A 19,393-nucleotide genomic window follows, 5' to 3' on the forward strand; every position below is an offset into this window, starting at 1 on the left:
TGTCAGGGAGAGGTACCTGCACCAGGCCCTCTTAGGTCCTCTGGCTCTTTTAGCTCCACAAGCCCTCCTCTCCCCTCCCCGCAACACTCGCTGGTTCATCCTCTTAATGATGTTGCTACAGGCATGCTTGATCCATTCCTTTCTCTCCTGCACCTGTGCCTTCTTTGCCAAATCCCATAAAGTCCCCATCCACTCCTTCTTGCACTTGCATTCAATCTTAGAATAAAGTCACAAGGCTGAATGGATCCACAATAAAGCCACGCAACCTGCTTGGGCTGTCACTGTTACTTGGCAAGGCTCTCTCTTTTAACAGATGAACCAATAAAGTCTCAGGATACTTACTCTAAACCTTTCTATCAAGCCCCAGCACCACTGCTGCCATTTTCACACTCAATAAACAGCTTCCCATCCTATGTAATGCAGACCTAGGCTACTCAATATAAACCTCCTATACTTTCTTCCTCTTCAAATTATATTTTCTCAGGATATCTCTCTCTCTCACAAACACACACACACACACACACACACACACACACACGCACGCACGCACACTCAAGCTCCTCCTTCCTTCATGTCTCTTTCCCAGCCCCTCTGCAAAGTTGATCCCACCACATTTCACTCCAGGAGCATCATTCTCTCAAAGAATCTTTCTCTTGACTCTTTAATCATCCCCTCACTCTGACATATCTTCTTCTTACCACTTTTTTTACCTTGTGTTAAAGTTATTTGTGCATATGTTTTGTGTCCTTTACTAGAATAAAGACTCCTTAAGACCAGGAAATAAAATTTAAACACCTTTTTAACTTCTCCAAATTCTAAGATTGAGCCTTACATACAGTAGGTGCTCAATGAATGTGTATTGAATGGGTGAATCATTATTTTCAATCTAATCACGCCTTTCTTGGGCTTGTTCTTGGTCTCTGAAATAAAATCCACGGAGTACTCCGAATTGCTTCAGTAAGACTCATTTAGGATTTAGAATGCCTGAAGACTGCCCTGGACTCAATATGTGGGATATCTTCTCAGAGAGTTAGCTATTTCTCTGTGTAATAAACACCATGGCCCTCTATCAATGCTTCTATGTTTTATTTACTGATACTGGAAACTTCACAGATAGAAATTAATTCTCTTGACTTATGCCTTCAGTCATTCTTTAAAATTGCAACCATCTCTGGGAGAGGTATTATTACATTTAGATTGGAGTGAATTAATTTTTCTGATATTTTCCTTTGGACTGAATGTGATAGAGAGGAGAACAGAAATACCTTTTGTCCATCAGAAATAGGGGCAGAAACAGATGGTTTGGGGGGTCCAGAGTATACACTTAACAGTATAGCTTGCTGTGCAGGCCCCAAACACAGCAGGGCTTCAGTGAATCTACAGTGTTTCTCCAATAGCTTGCTGTGTTTCCCTCCCTATCATGTGGTCTGAAATCCCCAAGGGTAGGTGCTCTCCAAGGCCTACATAATAAAAGCAAAGTCATTGCTGTCTCTAGCAGGCCACTATTAAAATATAGTTTAGAAGCATGCTGGAATCTTGCATTAATCCCATTTCTGTCACTATTAAACTGAGGACCAACTTCAGTCCTCGTTTGTGAGCAGACTAGACTTCATTTCGCTGATCCTGCAAGTACTGGTGGTGCTTTCCAAAACAAGCCTATGGCATTACAGGATTTGAGCCATTTTCCCTTCTTTCTAAATTTCCATAATTTCAAATGCTCTATAATCACATGCTTTTATTTCACTAGAAAAACAAAAGTAAAGTATCTAAAGCAAAACAAGAGCCCATTCATTACAAACTTTAGGGGAGAAAAACATGGAGACATCTCTGGTGCTAGAATGTTTTTCCTAAAATGAATCTTGGTGAAAAATATTCTCTACAGTATACAAGGTCATAGTTAGACCTAGTCTCCACCAAATCTTAACCACCAAAAATTAAGGAAGGTGAAAGAAATTATATAGGAACAGGAAGGCCAGAAAGAAGATCTACTAATATAAAATAAATACGCCCCTCACTGCATGTAATTATACCAGATATTAAATCCCAAGTACTTTCAACACACACACACACACACACACGCAGAGTCATGAAGAGGGAGTTTTTGATGTTCTTGACAGGCGTAAATCAGCCTTAATCAGAAATTTCCAAATTACTATGTCCCTATGCTTGATGGCAGGATTTCAACTCTCCCTCAAACTTCCCCACAGTTGTGTGAGCACCAATACAAAGGGCGTACGTGACATGTGTCTCTCTTGGATCTGGCCCATTTTCCCACAGTGTCTACAGTCTGGAGGGCTACTGGAAGGAGCATCACTGTAGCCCCTCGTGAGAACATCAAGGGCCGCGGCCAAGTGCTCCGTAAGCTGACAACCCTTAAGGCACCTCAGCCATGCCCGTTTCCATGAGGGGAGCAGTCCGATCTTGGTGTACTTTGTCACTCAATTTATCCAAAACACAGCTCTTTGGTCACTGGCTTTCCCCTTTTCCTCAGTCCAAAGGGTAGCAGAGGGCCAGCACCATGTCCTTTCCATTATCCAAGCTCAAACCCAGTTCTAGGAGCCAGAGAGGGGATAGATGCTGTACCATCATTCCATTTTCCTCAATTTCTTTACTCGACTGCGGGCTCAGATCCCGAAAAACTTCTCCCTCCTTCCCCACCCCCAATTCTCTTGCTTTTCTTTGGATGCAAAAACTAGTGGCAGGAGTGGAGACAGGTGGGATAAAAGGAGAAGACGTTCTTTATGTCACCAGTGCACAAGCCCTGGGTCAATCGGTCAAATGCCCTGTTATAATTCAAACACCAAAGACACTAGCTTGTCCTTTAGTCAGTAAAATCATGTCACAGGCCCCCTTAGGATCCTAGTAATGAAACCAAGATTTCTGTACCATTTGCCAAATGTCAAGACTCAACCTCCACTGAAATCCTCTTACACGCTGGGAAAATCTAGTAGATTGTTTCCAACTGATTTTTCTTCCAAATCCCTGAATCTACCTGACTACTTCCCACCTGGCTTTTAAGTCAGACGAGCATGTTTTTTCTACCATCCCCAGCTGTATCACATCTGCAAAGTTCTTAAAGCATGAGGGAGAAGAGAAAGAGGGAACGGGGTAAGAAGCAGGTAAGGGAAATGCATTGAAGCAAGGGGATGCAGTGTAAGTGTGAAAAAGAAAGAGAAAGTGAGGAAAGCCTATAAGACAAACTACCTTAATTTCATCGTAGAGAGGAAATACTGCTAGAATTGCTGATTCAAGCACTGTGCGCCTGTTTTAAAACTCAGCGCCTTCTTCCAAAGACAGGGCTCTAAGGAAGCCAGTTTTCCCCTCTTCCCTTGTTGTCACAGCTCCCAGCACGATGCAAGTAGCTGGAAAGCAAATAGCTTTGTTTTGCCCCAAATCACTAAACAACGAGACTTAAATCTTCCATTAAGTGGGCCTCTTTAAATACAGCCCTGAATCTAGGAATTGAAACCGAAAATAATCCACTAGCAATCAAGACTCCTTTCCAGTTAGTGGTTCTCTCCGGGGGAGGAATTTCTCTTTGCGCGCTCCTCACGTTATTTCGGAGGCAGTCAAGTGCACTGATGCAAAATAGGGCTTTGAGACCATTTATACCTGGCTGTCGTCCAAGAAGAGGTTTACTGAGCATTATTTTATGCGAGAAAGTTGCTAAGCTGTAGTAAACACCCACAGAGCTCTGGGACCAAGAATGTATCAAAGTTATAAATAGTTATAAAACCGGATCGTTTCCTTTTCTGTGTCATCTTCACAAGGGGTGAATAGGTTAATACATTTCAGAATTAAAAACAGGACAGGATATGGAGCCCTTGAGAATTCCTTCCTGTAGAGAAGTCAACGTTAGCCTCCAGACCTCAGTTTTATCAACCCTGACACAGGTCATCATGATGTGGATTAGCAAGTGACAGGAAAGTGTTTTCTAATTATGAGATGGTGTACCATTGTAAAGTCAGGAAATACTTGAGAGTTACAGCCAAAATCACACACTTAAGAATCAGATTCCTCTCTATCTTGTGACTGATTGGCTTTTCTGATTTAGGTCCTGGAGATAGTGCTACATGAGTAATTGCCTTTTCTAAAGTGTGTTAATATCCCTGTAGCTAGAAACCTACTATTATGTAAATTAATGAGAATTAAAAAAAAAAAAAACCCACCTGGTCGAAAGCATGGTGTGGTTCTCCTAAGACTTGAGGTCTTTAGGGTACCACTTCCTTCCAAGGTTAGTGCACGGAGTGACCAGCATCACCCCAGGCACAAAGGAGCAGACTCCATGTATGTCAATGCAGTAGGCACATGTTGCCGGAGGTGGGGGGCGGTGTCGTCAATTGCCCATATCTTAGTTCTATCTGTATCAATTTAGGAGTGAAAGGTAACCCTCTCATTTCCTTCCCAGAGTGAGGAGACTTCACTGAGAACTTTATGTGCTTTCTGGACCCTGACAGCCACGATAAACACTAGTTTCTTTCTGGAAGCTGGATACAGTGCTGCAAATATAAAAGTTTGCTCTTAGTCCAGAGAAGAGTGATTTATCCTTAGGGTCACGACCTGCTGCATTAGTCTGAGACACATTGCAAAACTGGTATGAGATTTCTTCCTTTGAATCAAGTACGTCTGTAAACTCTAATTTAACAACATTTCCCTTGAGCACAGGGGCCTCAGACAGCAGTCATGCCCCATCATTCTATATATAATATGATTCTGGTTCAATGAAGGCTTCTTCTTTTTCTTTATTGATTCAGCCTTGAGGCTGCAGTTGTTCAGTTATGAGGTAAAACAAGGTGTCTGTCATGACCTTCAGCTTATTTCTCCATCACTCCCTTGGCTGCGGCTTGCTTGAGTATTCCCTGGGTATTTTGCCTTTTTTTGTCAGGGTTTTTTATGGCACAGAATATACCAATAGTGTTCAAATCCAGTCTGCTTTGTTCACTTTATTCCTCAGAATATTAGGGATCTAAAGCTTACAGGTTTAATGAGGCAATTTTTCATTTTTCTATGTTGTAACAAATCTCCATTAATTTATCAGATATGTCCATTATGTGATTCTTCCCCCTCCCATAATCTAAAGACAGGAAACCACAAATTACCAAATTACCTCATTGTGCATAGTAATTCTGAGCTCTGACTCACTTAGGTGTGATTAGAATCACAGAATCTAAATCTTGAAGGGAATAGAGAGGTCATCTCACTGACTTATCATGGGAATCACCTAGGTTGTTTTTTGTTGTTTTTTTAAAATACAGGATTCCTTCCTTCTTCTCCCCACCCCCAGAGATGCTGATTTTCTAGGTCTGACTTGGAGGTCAAGTATCTGTATTTTTAGAAGTTTCCCTAGGTGATTCAGAGGATTAGCTGTCTGATACGGTGATACAATTCCTTCTCCTTTCAAATGCAGGAATATCTACTTTAACATACCTGATTTATGAACATCCGGCTTTTGTAGGAACAGTGTAAGAAATGAGACCCTCTCTGTAGAGTCATGCTTATCACTTCAGACTGACTGTGCAGTAACTTCAACATTCACTCTTTCTGCAAGCAGGTGTTAATGCTTAAGCTGAGTACTAGTACTATTAATAGGACCTATTTGGAAGAACCAAATGGGCAGGTGCTGTACAAAACATTTAAAAATAATATATTTAATCTCCACAATAGTCTTGCAAGGTAGGTTTGTATAACTGTCCTCATTTAAAAAAGATGAAATTTAAAGGAGCCAGAATTTAAACCCGCATCTCCTAAGAGCTCTATAGCTCATATGTTTTCCAGTGTTTCATGTGTACCATCCAATTATAAAATAATTACATAGATAAGTAGACACATTTTGCTTTTTTTTAATTAAAAGAAGCAAATTTTCTTAGCCTTAGGAAGGTGATTATTTTTTTGTAACCACCTTAATTATGCAAAAATAATTACAGCCAATAATTATTGACCACTTATTATGCCCCAGGCATTTCATGTGTTAGATTAATTATACTACCGGAAATTGCTGTCAGTGATATACTATCTATTTACGTCTATAAAAGGCTTTAGGATTTAAATTTTCAAGTTTTTCACAGACCTTTTAAAAAAATAGGATAGATTCTTACCTGTTGGGGATGGTTTAAACACTGTGCTACTAGAAGGCAGAGTAAATAAATTGATTTCCCAAAGTCCCTATCAGCCCTTCAATTCTATAAGTTGATTATAATTAGCCCTGAGAGATCCTCTATTGAAAAACTTTCTATTTCCTGTCAAATTAAGAAATGTTTCCAGTGCATTCATGGATTGAACAGGCTATATCTGATCATAATGGTTCACTTTTCCCATGAGTTCTATCAGTTTATTTTTAGTATTTTTCTGAAAGCCAGAAAAAAAGTCATGCAAAAATCCCAACAAACCCCAAAGTACTATTTTCAAAGGGGAGTTTTTTGGCCACAAGTGGTGAACTACTTTTCAAGTGATTGTATAGAGTAAAACTTAGCTCAAGTTAAATTTAAGATATTCTCTATTTTTTCCTTCCATACGGACCAAGAACATTTAAAAATGTCTAGATGAACCAGAAATACTTCTAGACTCTGAGAATAATGCTTTTTTAACTTGAATCTTTGAATGTAATTCTAATAAATAAAGACAAAAAGTCATGTGTATAAACTCAGAGAAAAATCTAAAATAATGAAAACTCACTATATACTCCAAAATTTTCTTGAGTGTTCTTTAATATAAAAATGTTTCATTAACTCAGAAAACATTTCCTTAGGCCCTGTGATGTGTCAGAAATCAAGCTAGCCACTGGGTAAACTGAGATGAATGAGACATGGCTCTGCTCTTGAGAAGTTTCAAGTATACTTCTCATTTTATATTATTGGACTAAGTTGCATCATATTCTACCAATTTACCTTTTTTTTTTAAACCTAAAAGATGGCAATTTCTCATGGTTTAACCTAATAGCTACTATATTGTATTGCACTGATTTATCATCAGAAGGATAAGTAGGCATCCCCATGAGATGTGGAGTGGAAGATGATGACTTCCTCTTGCCTGTACTACTGAGATCATATTGAATCTGTAGCCTAGAAAAACCACTGGAGGTTGCTACAGTGTTCTGGCAAAGGGATGAGGGTGGAAAACACTACCTATCTGTGTTATTTAAAAGTAATTTGGGTGGTAGTTTAGGGGATGAATGCAAGGAAAGAGAAGTTGAATATCATGAGATTAGTTGTAAGGTGTTTCACTAGTTTAAGCAAGAAATAATAAGGACCTGAATTAAATCTACTCTACAAATACTATAGACAACATCTATGAAAATAACAAGATGGCTGTGATGATTAATGTTATGTCTCAACTTGACTAGGTCACAGGATGCCCAGATATTTGTTTAAACATTATTCTGGGTGTGTCTGTGAGGATGTTTCTGGATAAGATTAACATTTGAGTCACTAGATTGAGTAAAAGCAGATGTCCTCCCTAATGAATGTGGCCTCATCCAATCAACTAAAGACCTACATAAAATAAAAAGGCTGAGTAAGAGGGTACTCCACCTGTTTGACCATTTGAGCTGGGACATTGGTCTTTTTTGGCCTCCAGACTAGAACCTATACATTGGCTCTTCTGAGTCTCCAGCTTGCCAACTGCAGATCTAGGTACTTCTCAGCTCCCAATGTGAGCCAATTTCGTCTTTATCTATCTATCTAATCTATCTATCTATCTATCTATCTATCTATCTATCTATCTATCTATCTATCTATCTATCTATCTATCTCCTATTGGTTCTATTTCTCTGGAGAACCCTGACTAATACAGGTTTTGGTACTGAGAGGTGTTCTAGAGGAACAGAATGTTAAGGATCAGTTTTCTGAATTATTTCTGGATTTCTAGAATTGGTTCCCTATTCCCATTAGGTTTAAAGATGCTAATGGCTTTATTTCCAGTAATAAAAAGAGTACTAACACTCCATGGTATGATCTGACTATATAGATAGGATAAATATCACAACTGGATACTCCTAATCAACTACTTTGAAGAAGCAAGGATCTGGGTGACTGTGTATATAATACTTTCAAACATTTTTGGCAAAATAATGAATATAATGAATGAGGTTGGCTGGTTGCTCCTACTGTTGCTGGACAAAGTTGGGATAGAAAAGGATGGGTTCATGGATTCAAATTCCCAGCTCAAGCACGCTGCATAGATGATCTGAAAGTTTCTTTGTGTGCTCACAAGGAGATCCTTATTTCCTGTAGCCACAGGGTTGAGACTGCTGAAAATCAAGGACAGACTCTCATCCTGTGACTGACTGGCTTAATTACAACGCAAGTTGAACTCTTAGCCTCTCCAGAATGTCTATTGTTAAAGTGAGACATTGATTGGGAAGGAGCAGATCCTGAAAGTTGAAATAGAGATGTGTGGGAAGACCCTGGTGAGCTGCAGACATTGAGACCCTAAATTCTGATTTAGAGTCTTTTCAGTGGAAGACACCTCCCTACTTCCAGTGGAAGCAGCCTCTCTACCCCTGTCTGAGGGGATTAACCCTGCATTGCCTGAGGAAACTGTAATGGCCTCCCTTGAGCAGTTGCTGTACAAGACACTGATGATTCTCCTCAGGACCACTCCTGCCACCCATCCTTGCTTCTATACCTATAACTAGACTCATGTTCCAGCAAGTCCCTGAAGGTAGGGTGCAAAGTGTGATCCATGAGGAGATATGCTACACGTTCAAATAATTACTTGAGTTTTAAAATTGATACAGGCAGAAATCCAGGGTTCATGTGTAGGAATGGATGTTAAGAATGTCGATAATGGTGGAAGGAACATAATAGTGAATCAGGCAGAATTTATCGATAGGGGCTCACTAAGTAGAGATTCTGCCTTTAATGTTACAGCTTGGGGAGTTAGAAAGAGCTCTAATGGTTTCTTTGGTTGGTTGGCTAAAACATGCACCAAAAAGTGGCCCACAGTGAGCAAGCTGGAAGTACCAAACCTGCCTTGGTTTAATTCAGAGGAAGGGTTAGGGTTAGGCTTAGAGAGATTGGAATGTTAGAGTGGATTTGTCACTTAAGACCTAATCACCCACACTGGGAGAGTCCAGAAGAGATACTTTTCATGATTACTGCGATAAATAAATTTGTGAGGAGAGCGCCAGCCCCCTTAAGAACTCTGTGATCACTCTTTTCACAGTGGGAACTAGAGTCACTGAATTGAGAAACCTAAACACACGGGGAGTAACTGGATATGGGGGTGGCAGGAACCAACTGGCAGCAGTCAGCAGCCAAAGGCAAGGTGGGTGTGATTACTGTAAATGGAAAGCAGAGTCAAAGCAGTCACTGGAATAGTCTGAGTGGCACAGACCCATGGGGTTGGCTAGTTGATCTTGGTATTCCTAAAAGTGAAATGGATAGAATGCCTACTAAATTCTTACTTTACCTAATGGAACAGAATAGAAAGCCCAGAAATAAACCTATACACCTACGGTCAGTTAGTCTATGACAAAGGGGGCAAGAATATACAATGGAAAAAGAAAGTCTCTTCAACAAGTGGTGCTGGGAAAACTGGACAGGCACATGTAAAACAATGAGATTAGAACATTTCCTCACACAATATACACAAACAAATTCAAAATGAATTAAAGACCTAAATGTAAGACCTGAAACCATACAACTCCTAGAAGGGAATGTAGGTGGAACACTCTCTGACATAAATTATAGTAATATTTTCTTGGATCAGTCTCCTAAAGCAAAAGAAATAGAAGTAAAAGTAAACAAACGGAACCTAGTTAGCTTAAAAGCTTTTGCACAGCAAAGGAAACCATCAACAAAATGAAAAGACAACCTCCTGAAAGGGAGAAAATATCTGCAAATGATGTGACTGACAAGGGGTTAATATCCAAAATATATAAACAACTCATACAACTCAATACCAAAAACAAACAAGCAAACAAACACCCTAATCAAAAAAATGGGCAGAAGACCTGAAGAGACATGTTTCCAAAGAAGATATACGGATGACTAACAGGAACATGAAAAGATGCTTAACGTGGCAAATTAATTATTAGAGAAATGCAAATCAAAAACCACAATGAGGTATCACCTCACACCTGTCAGAATGGCCATCATCAAAAAGTCTACAAATGCAGTCCTGGACAGAGTCTCCTTAACCATCTCAAGTCCCAAGCTGGCCCCTTTTCCTGCTTTACCAACAGAAAAATTCACATCATCCTATTGTCAACATTGACATAGTCCAACAAGTTGCCTTCATTTAGAGAGCTGAGAGAATAAATGATAAGCACTTAAAAAAAAAGTCTACAAATAACATAGTATAGATCAAGGGAACATGATAGAAAGCCCAGAGATAAACCCATGCACCTATGGTCAACTAATCTATGACAAAGGAGGCAAGAATATACAATGGAGAAAAGACAGTCTCTTCAATAAGTGGTGCTGGGAAAACTGGACAGCTACATGTAGAAGAAAGAAATTAGAACACTTCCTAACACCATACACAAAAATAAACTCAAAATGGATTAAAGACCTAAATGTAAGACTGGACACTATAAAACTCTTAGAGGAAAACATAGAAAGAACACTCTGACATAAATCACAGCAAGATCTTTTTTTGACCCTCCTACAGTAATGGAAATAAAAAGAAAAATAAACAAATGGGACTTAATGAAACTTAAAAGCTTTTGCACAGCAAAGGAAACTATAAACAAGATGAAAAGACAACCCTCAGAATGGGAAAAAATGTTTGCAAACAAATCAAGGGACAAAGGATTACTCTCTAAAATATATGAACAGCTCATGCAGCTCAATATTAAAAAACAAACAGCCCAATCAAAAAAATGGGCAGAAGATCTAAATAGACATTTCTACAAAGAAGACATACAGATGGCCAAGACGTACATGAAAAGCTGCTCAACATCACTAATTATTAGAGAAATGCAAATCAAAACTACAATGAGGTATCACCTCACACCGGTTAGAAAGGGCATCATCAGAAAATCTACAAACAACAAATGCTGGAGAGGGTGTGGAGAAAAGGGAACCCTCTTGCACTGTTGGTGGGAATGTAAATTGATACAGCCACTATGGAGAACAGTATGGAGGTTCCTTAAAAAACTAAAACTAGAACTGCCATATGACCCAGCAATCCCACTAGTGTGCATATACCCAGAGAAAACCATAATTCAAAAAGTCACATGCACCCCAATGTTCATTGCAGCACTATTTACAACAGCCAGGTCATGGAAGCAACCTAAATACCCATGGGCAGACGAATGGATAAAGAAGATGTGGTACATATATACAGTGGAATATTAGCCATAAAAAGGAATGAAATTGGGTCATTTGTAGAGACGTGGATGGAACTAGAGACTATCATACAGAGTGAAGTAAGTCAGAAAGAGAAAAACAAATATTGTATATTAATGCATATATATGTGGAATCTAGCAAAATGGTATAGATGAAATGGTTTGCGAGGCAGAAATAGAGACACAGATGTCAAAAACAAAATTATGGACACCAAGGGGGGAAAGAGGGGGCCGGGGGTGGTGGTGGTGGTGTGATGAATTGGGAGATTGGGATTGACATGTATACACTAATATGTATAAAATAGATAACTAATAAGAACCTGCTGTATAAAAAAATAAAATAAAATTTTATTTTAATAAAAAAAGACAAGGGGCTTCCCTGGTGGCGCAGTGGTTGAGAGTCCACCTGCCGATGCAGGGGACACGGGTTTGTACCCTGGTCCGGTAAGATCCCACATGCCGCGGAGCGGCTGGGCCCGTAAGCCATGGCCGCTGAGCCTGCGTGTCCAGAGCCTGTGCTCCACAACGGGAGAGGCCACAACAGTGAGAGGCCCGCGTACCGCATTAAAAAAAAAAAAAAAAAAAAAGACAAATACTAGATGATATCACTTATATGGGGAATGTAAAGAAATAATACAGGTGAATGTATATGCAAAACAGAAACAGAATCATATATATAGAAAACAAACTTGTAGTTACCAAAGGGGAGAGGGCAGGGGGGAGGGACATATTAGGGGTATGAGATTAAGAGATACAAACTACTACATATAAAATAGAGAAGTAAAAAAATATACTGAATAGCACAGGGAATTATACCCATTATCTTGTAATAACCTTTAATGAAGTATAATCTGCAAAGATACTGAATCACTATGCTGTAACCTGAAATTAACACAGTATTGTAAATCAACTGTACTTCAATAAAACAAACAAGCAAACGAACAAAATTCTAACTTGATTTGTATAAGCCCAAAAGTTTCAGGTCAAGTGAAGAAAAGCCTAACCTGAATTATAAAAACAGAGTCACAGTCCCTCAATCAATTCCTAGACTTGAGCCAGGCTACTTACTTAGAATTCCTTGGATGAAGGGAAGGCTGGATCCCATAAGGACGGACCCTGGTACACTGCCAAAAACTTATACCGTCAATCTTTCTTCCAGCCTTCCCCAAAGCAATCTTTAGCCTTTTACCAGGATAACTGTGTGTTGGGCAAAAGAAAATAATCAAAGCTTTTGGGGACTACTGCATACTGGCTCTGCACTGATATTAATTCTAGGAGACCCAAAACATCATTGTTGTCCACCTATCAAACCAGGGGATTATAAAGGTTGGGTAATGAATGGAATTTTAGCTCAGGTCTGTCTCACAGTGAGACCATTGGGTCCCCTTGTGGTTATTTCCCTAGTTTCAGAATGCATAATTGGAATAGATATACTCAATCCCTACATTGGTTCCTTTTTTTCTTTTTCTTGAAATTTAATTTATTTTTCATACAGCAGGTTCTTATTAGTTATCAATTTTATACATATTAGTGTATATATGTCAATCCCAATCTCCCAATTCATCCCACCACCAGGCCCGCAACCCCTGCTTTCCCCGCTTTGTGTTCATACTTTTGTTCTCTATATCTGTCTTAGTTTCTGCCTTGAAAAATGGTTCATGTGTACCATTTTTCTACACTCCACATATATGCATTAATATACAGTATTTGTTTTTCTCTTTCTGACTTACTTCACTCTGTATGACAGTCTCTAGATCCATCCACGTCTCTACAAATGACCCAATTTCTTTCCTTTTTATGGCTGAGTAATATTCCATTGTATATATGTACCACATCTTCTTTATCCATTCATCTGTCAATGGGCATTTAGGTTGCTTCTATGACCTGGCTATTGTAAATAGTGCCACAATGAACATTGGGGTGCATGTGTCTTTTTGAATTATGGTTTTCTCTGGGTATATGCTGACTAGTGGGATTGCTGGGTCATATGGCAGTTCTAGTTTTAGTTTTTTAAGGAACCTCCATACTGTTCTCCATAGTGGCTGTATCAATTTACATTCCCACCAACACTGCACGGGGGTTCTCTTTTCTCCACACCCTTTCCAGTATTTGTTGTTTGTAGATTTTCTGATAATGTCCATACAACCAGTGTGAGGTGATAACTCTTTGCAGTTTTGATTTGCATTTCTCTAATAATTAGTGATGTTGAGCAGCTTTTCATGTGCTCTTGGCCATTTGTATGTCTTCTTTGGAGAAATGTCTATTTAGGTCTTCTGCTCATTTTTGGATTGGGTTGTTTGTTTTTTGTTTTTGTTTTTATTTTTGCGGTATGCAGGCCTCTCACTGCTGTGGCCTCTCCCGTTGCGGATCACAGACTCTGGACGCGCAGGCTCAGCGGCCATGGCTCACGGGCCCAGCTGCTCCGCGGCATGTGAGATCCTCCCGGACCGGGGCACGAACCCGTGTCCCCTGCATCGGCACGTGGACTCTCAACCACTGCGCCACCAGGGAAGCCCAGGTTGTTTGTTTTTTAATATTGAGCTGCATGAGCTGTTTATATATTTTGGAGAGTAATCCTTTGTCCCTTGATTTGTTTGCAAATATTTTCTCCCATTCTGAGGGTTGTCTTTTCGTCTTGTTTAAGGTTTCCTTTGCCGTGCAAAAGCTTTTAAGTTTCATTAAGTCCCATTTGTTTATTTTGTTTTTATTACCATCACTGTAGGAGGTGGGTCAAAAAAGATCTTGCTGTGATTTATGTCAAAGAGTGTTCTTCCTATGTTTTCCTCTAAGAGTTTTATAGTGTCTGGTCTTAACATTTGGGTCTTTAATCCATTTTGAGTTTATTTTTGTGTATGGTGTTAGGGAGTGTTCTAATTTCATTCTTTTACATGTAGCTGTCCAGTTTTCCCAGCACCACTTATTGAAGAGACTGTCTTTTCTCCATTGTATATCCTTGCCTCCTCTGTCAGAGATTAGTTGACCATAGGTACGTGGGTTTATTTCTGGGCTTTCTATCCTGTTCCGTTGATCTATATTTCTGTTTTTGTGCCAGTACCATATTGTTTTGATTACTGTAGCTTTGTAGTATAGTCCTAAGTCAGGGAGCCTGATTCCTCCAGCTCTTTTTTCTTCCCTCAAGATTGTTTTGGCTATTCGGGGTCTTTCGTGTCTCCATACAAATTTTAAGATTTTTTGTTCTAGTTCTGTAAAAAATGCCATTGGTAATTTGATAGGGATTGCACTGAATCTGTAGATTGCTTTGGGTAGTATAGTCATTTTCACTTAATTCTTCCAATCCAAGAACATGGTATATCTCTCCGTCTGTTTGTGTCATCTTTGATTTCTTTCATCAGTGTTTTATAGTTTTCTGAGTACAGGTCTTTTACCTCCTTAGGTAGGTTTATTCCTAGGTATTTTATTCTTTTTGTTTCAGTGGTGAATGGGAGCATTTCCTTAATTTCTCTTTCTGATCTTTCATTGTTGGTGTATAGGTATGCAAGAGATTTCTGTGCATTAATTTTGTATCCTGCAACTTTACCAAATTCATTGATTAGCTCTAGTAGTTTTCTGGTGGCATCTTTAGGATTATCTATGTATAGTATCATGTCATCCACAAACAATGACAGTTTTACTTCTCCTTTTCTAATTTGTATTCCTTTTATTTCTTTTTCTTCCCTGATTGCCATGGCCAGGACTTCCAAACTACCTACGTTCGTTCCTTAATCTGTGAAGAGAGGGCTAGTACTGTGGGAAAGACCAAGTGGAAGCAACCAGAACTACGTCTACTTAGGAAAATAGTAAGCCAGAAGCAATACTGCATTGCTGGAGGTATTGCAGAGACTAATGCCATCAAGGACTCAAGAGATGCAGAGGTGGTGATTCCCACCATATCCCCATTCAGCTAGCTTATCTGGCCACTTCAGAAGATTTTGGAGAATGACGTTGTTTAATGCTAAGCTTAACCAGGTATTGACTCTAATTGAAAATTTTGTACCGGATGTGGTTTCATCGCTTGAGCAAATTAACCTATCCTCTTGTATCTGCTAGGCAGCTATTAATCTGGAAAATGCCTTTTTCTCCAGCTCTGTCAATAAGGACCACCTTGCTTTCAGCTGGCAAGGCCAGCAGCAGACCTTCACTTCCTATACCTCAGGAGTATATTAACTCTCCAGCCCTATATCACAATTTAGTTTGCAGGGATCTTGATCATCTTTCCTTCCCATAAGATATCACACTGGTCCGTTACATTGATGATATGATGCTGATTGGACCTAGTGAGCAAGAAGCAGCAATTACTCTAGACTTATTGGTAAGATCTTTACATGCCAGAGTGTGAAAAGTAAATCAGACAAAAGTTCAGGGGCCTTAGTGAAACTTCTAGGGGTCCAGTGGGGTGGGACATGTCAACATATCACATCTAAGGTAAAGGATAAGTTGTTGGATCTGGCTTTTCCTACAACTGAAGAGAGGCACAAGGCCTGATGGGCCTCTTTGAATTTTAGAGGAAACATATTCCTCATTTGGATTTGTTACTTTGGCTTATTTACCAGGTGACCCAAAAAGCTGCTAGTTTTGAGTGGGGCCCAGAACAAGAGAAGACTCTGCCAACAGGTCCAGTCTGCTGGGCAAGCTGCTCTGCCCCTCGGACAATATGATCCAGGAGATCCAATGTTGCTTGAAGTGTCAGTGGCAGATAGGGCTGCTGTTTGGAGTCTCTGGCAGGCCCCTATCAGTGAATTACAGCTCAGGCCCTTAGGATTTGGGAGCAAAACCCTGCCAACCTCTGCAGAGAAACTACTCCCCTTCTGAGAAATAGATCTTGGCCTGCTACTTGGCCTTTGTAGAGACTGAATGCTTAACCATGGGCCACCAAGTTACCATGTGATCTGAGCTGCCTCTCATGTACTGGGTTTTCTCTGAACCACCAAACTGTGAAGTTGGGCATGCACAGCAGCATTCCATAATCAAATGGAAGTGGTATATACGTGATCAAGTCTGAGCAGGTCCTGAAGCACAAGTAAGTTATAAGAAGTACCCAAATACCTATGGCTTCTGCTCCTGCTACACTGCTGCCTCTCCCCCAACTTGCACCTATGGCCTCATGAGGAATTCACTATGATCACTTTATTAAGCACTTCATATACATGAACTCACAATAACCTTGAGGTGGGTAGTATCATTTCCTTTTTACATTAGAGGAAGTTGAAACACAGAGAGGGTAATACCTTGCCCGAGACCATTTAGCTACAGCTAGGCTTTGAAGCCAGTCTGATATCAACATCTCCCTTTGACAACATGCCATACACATATTTTCTAAAATTCCACAGGGTATACGTTGGAGAGTTCTCCTTTAGCCCTGATGTTCTTTTTAGTAAATTTCTATTTCTCCTTATTGGACAGAAATGATTGTGAGGGAGAGAGTAGGGAGAGGAAGCAAGCTGTATATCCAAAAGATACTTCAATTAAATGGGATTTAGTCAAGTTAAATTATTCTAAAAATTAACAATAACAGAGAAAGTAACCTAGGATCTTTCCTCTTATAGACACAGGACTTTTAGGAGGAGTACTGTTTATTTCTCACAAATAAGCCAAATTTTTTAAAGGACTTAAAAAAATTAGAAAGGGTTCATTTAGAGACCTAATTTTCATCTGTAAAAATTATTTGCCCAAGTCTCCCTCTCTTCCACGCTAATTTTTCTTATTTCCTCTAATTCCAACCTTTAAAACATTTAATCTAACGTTCAGCATGGTGACTATAGTTAACGATACTGTAATGGATACTTGAAATGAGTAGATTTTAAATGTTCTCACCACACACACACACACACACACACAAGGTAACTATGTGAGGTGACAGATGTGTTAACTAACCTTATTGTGGTAGTCATTTCACAATATATATGTATATCAAATCATATTGTACACCTTAAATTTATACAATGTAATATAGCAATTATAGTCCAATAAAGCCAGAAAAAATTAAAAACAGACATCAGAAAACAGCATTCATATGGGCCTTAAAGTAACCAGAATGCTAGTCCCTCAGATAATCAGAAAGTAATTTCTTAGTTTATTTTCAAAAAACTGTACCATTTGTTATCATAAAAGCCCAAGTGGTATTAGAGATAGTCTGGTGGACTTTCCTCAGAGTTGCAAATGAATCCACTAGTCTCCCTTTTGAAAACTGTTTCCTCACTGGCTGGTAAGTACAAAGAAGAAAGTAATAAATACAAGAGCAGAAATCATTCAAATATAAAATGAAGAAACTATAGATAAAATCAATGAAACCAAGAGTTGGCTCTTTAAAAAATCAACAAAATTCATAAACCTCTAGCTATAATAATCAAGACGAAAAAGGCAGAAAATTCAAATCACCAAAATAAAATGTAAAAGGAAACACCAATACAGATCCTATAGATAGTAAAAGGTAATAGGAAATGTTATAAAACAACTTTATGCCCAAAATTTTGACAACCAGATGAAATGGGTAAGTTCCTTGAAAGACACAAATTACTAAAACCCTTGCAAGAAGAAATAGGAAACTGAGAAGTCCTATATCTACTAAAAAAAAATGAATTCATAGTCATAAGCTTTCCCATAAAGAAAATTTCAAGCCCAAATTCTTCACTGGATAATTCTATTAAATATTTAATAGAATCTCTGTCAGAAAGTTGAGGAGGAGGGAACACTTCCAAACTCATTTTACAATGCCATTATTACTCTGATACCAAAATCAGATAGACACAAGAAAAGAAAAAATATAGATCAATATCCCCCATGAACATAAATGAAAGAAACCTGAACAAAATATTTACAAATCAAATCCAGCAAGATATAAAAATAGTAATACATCATGACCAAGTGACGTTTATCCTATGAATGCAAGGTTGGTTTAACATTCAAAAAATTAATGTAAGTCACCGTATTAATAGACCAAAGGAATAAATCATATGATAATCTGATAACATGATAATAAATCATATGATAACTTGATAATATGATAACATATACAATGTATATCCTATACAACCAATACTTTGGGAATGGCTGAAATAGAAAAATGAAACGGTAGAATTTCAGGAGCAGGAATTTTCTTGAAGAGAGGGATTATCTGAAGGCACATGGGTGCATAAGATCAATAGCCATTTATATAGTGGATAATTAGTTTGACTTAGCCCAAGTTCCCCAGAAAACAAAACCTGAGGCAAAGTTTATGTGTAAAGGCTTTACTAGGTGGTACAATCTTAGGGCAGCAAAAGTGAGGGGAAAAGGAACATGAGGCAGGAAAGGAGAGAAAGCAAATACAAGTTATTGCATTAACAAGCTGGCCAGTTTCACAAGGAAACACTGTTGACTGCTCAGTTGCACAGGATATATCTCTTTGTAACCACAGTGCTTTAAAACAGTTCATCAAGGAGAGGAATTATCAGCCAACACCTTTCTATCTTCCATGCCTCCATGGTCAAAGTTTGCCACGTGGAACAGCAACTCTCCTGCAGTTCTTGGTTGTACAGCCCTGCTTTGTCCAGGCAGCTTCTGGAGAAGCTGGATACCATGCCTTACAGTAAGATGCTTCATTTGAGACCAGAGTGTTGGGAGAGGCCAGATCCTCTGTAGGTCTGGTTGGCTCCTGTCTGTGTTCCCAACAGGCCCAACAAAGAGTCCAGCAATCACTTTGAGGAGGCAGTGACAGCAGGTGGTATTAGGTGACAGTGGTGGCCAAGGCACTCCACTGACCAAGCAGTGAGAACAGTGAGAACCCAGAGGGTAGGCAGGGCTGAGTAAATTTGGGAGGTGCATAAACCAGGTCTGATGCAGTCTCCAAAGGACTGATTGCTGAGGGTGATCTGCTCATAGCTTGAAATACCCATCTAAAGTTGGCCCATAGTTTCTGAAATCCTCTGAGATAAATTTGCTCAAAAATGTGGTACATGTTCCTATTTATTGGCAATACACATAAGAAGTTGCTCAAAAATGTGCTACATGTTCCTCTTTATTGGCAATACACATAAAAAGTTGCTCCCTGAGTTTTCGCAAATGCTGGAGCAGAGTTTAACTGAGCATCAATTCATTTTCTATGTCAGAAGTCTGAAATGTTTTTT

The sequence above is a fragment of the Leucopleurus acutus genome (genome assembly GCF_964270905.1).
Source record: "Leucopleurus acutus genome assembly, chromosome: 4".
Taxonomy (NCBI): Eukaryota; Metazoa; Chordata; class Mammalia; order Artiodactyla; family Delphinidae; genus Leucopleurus; species Leucopleurus acutus.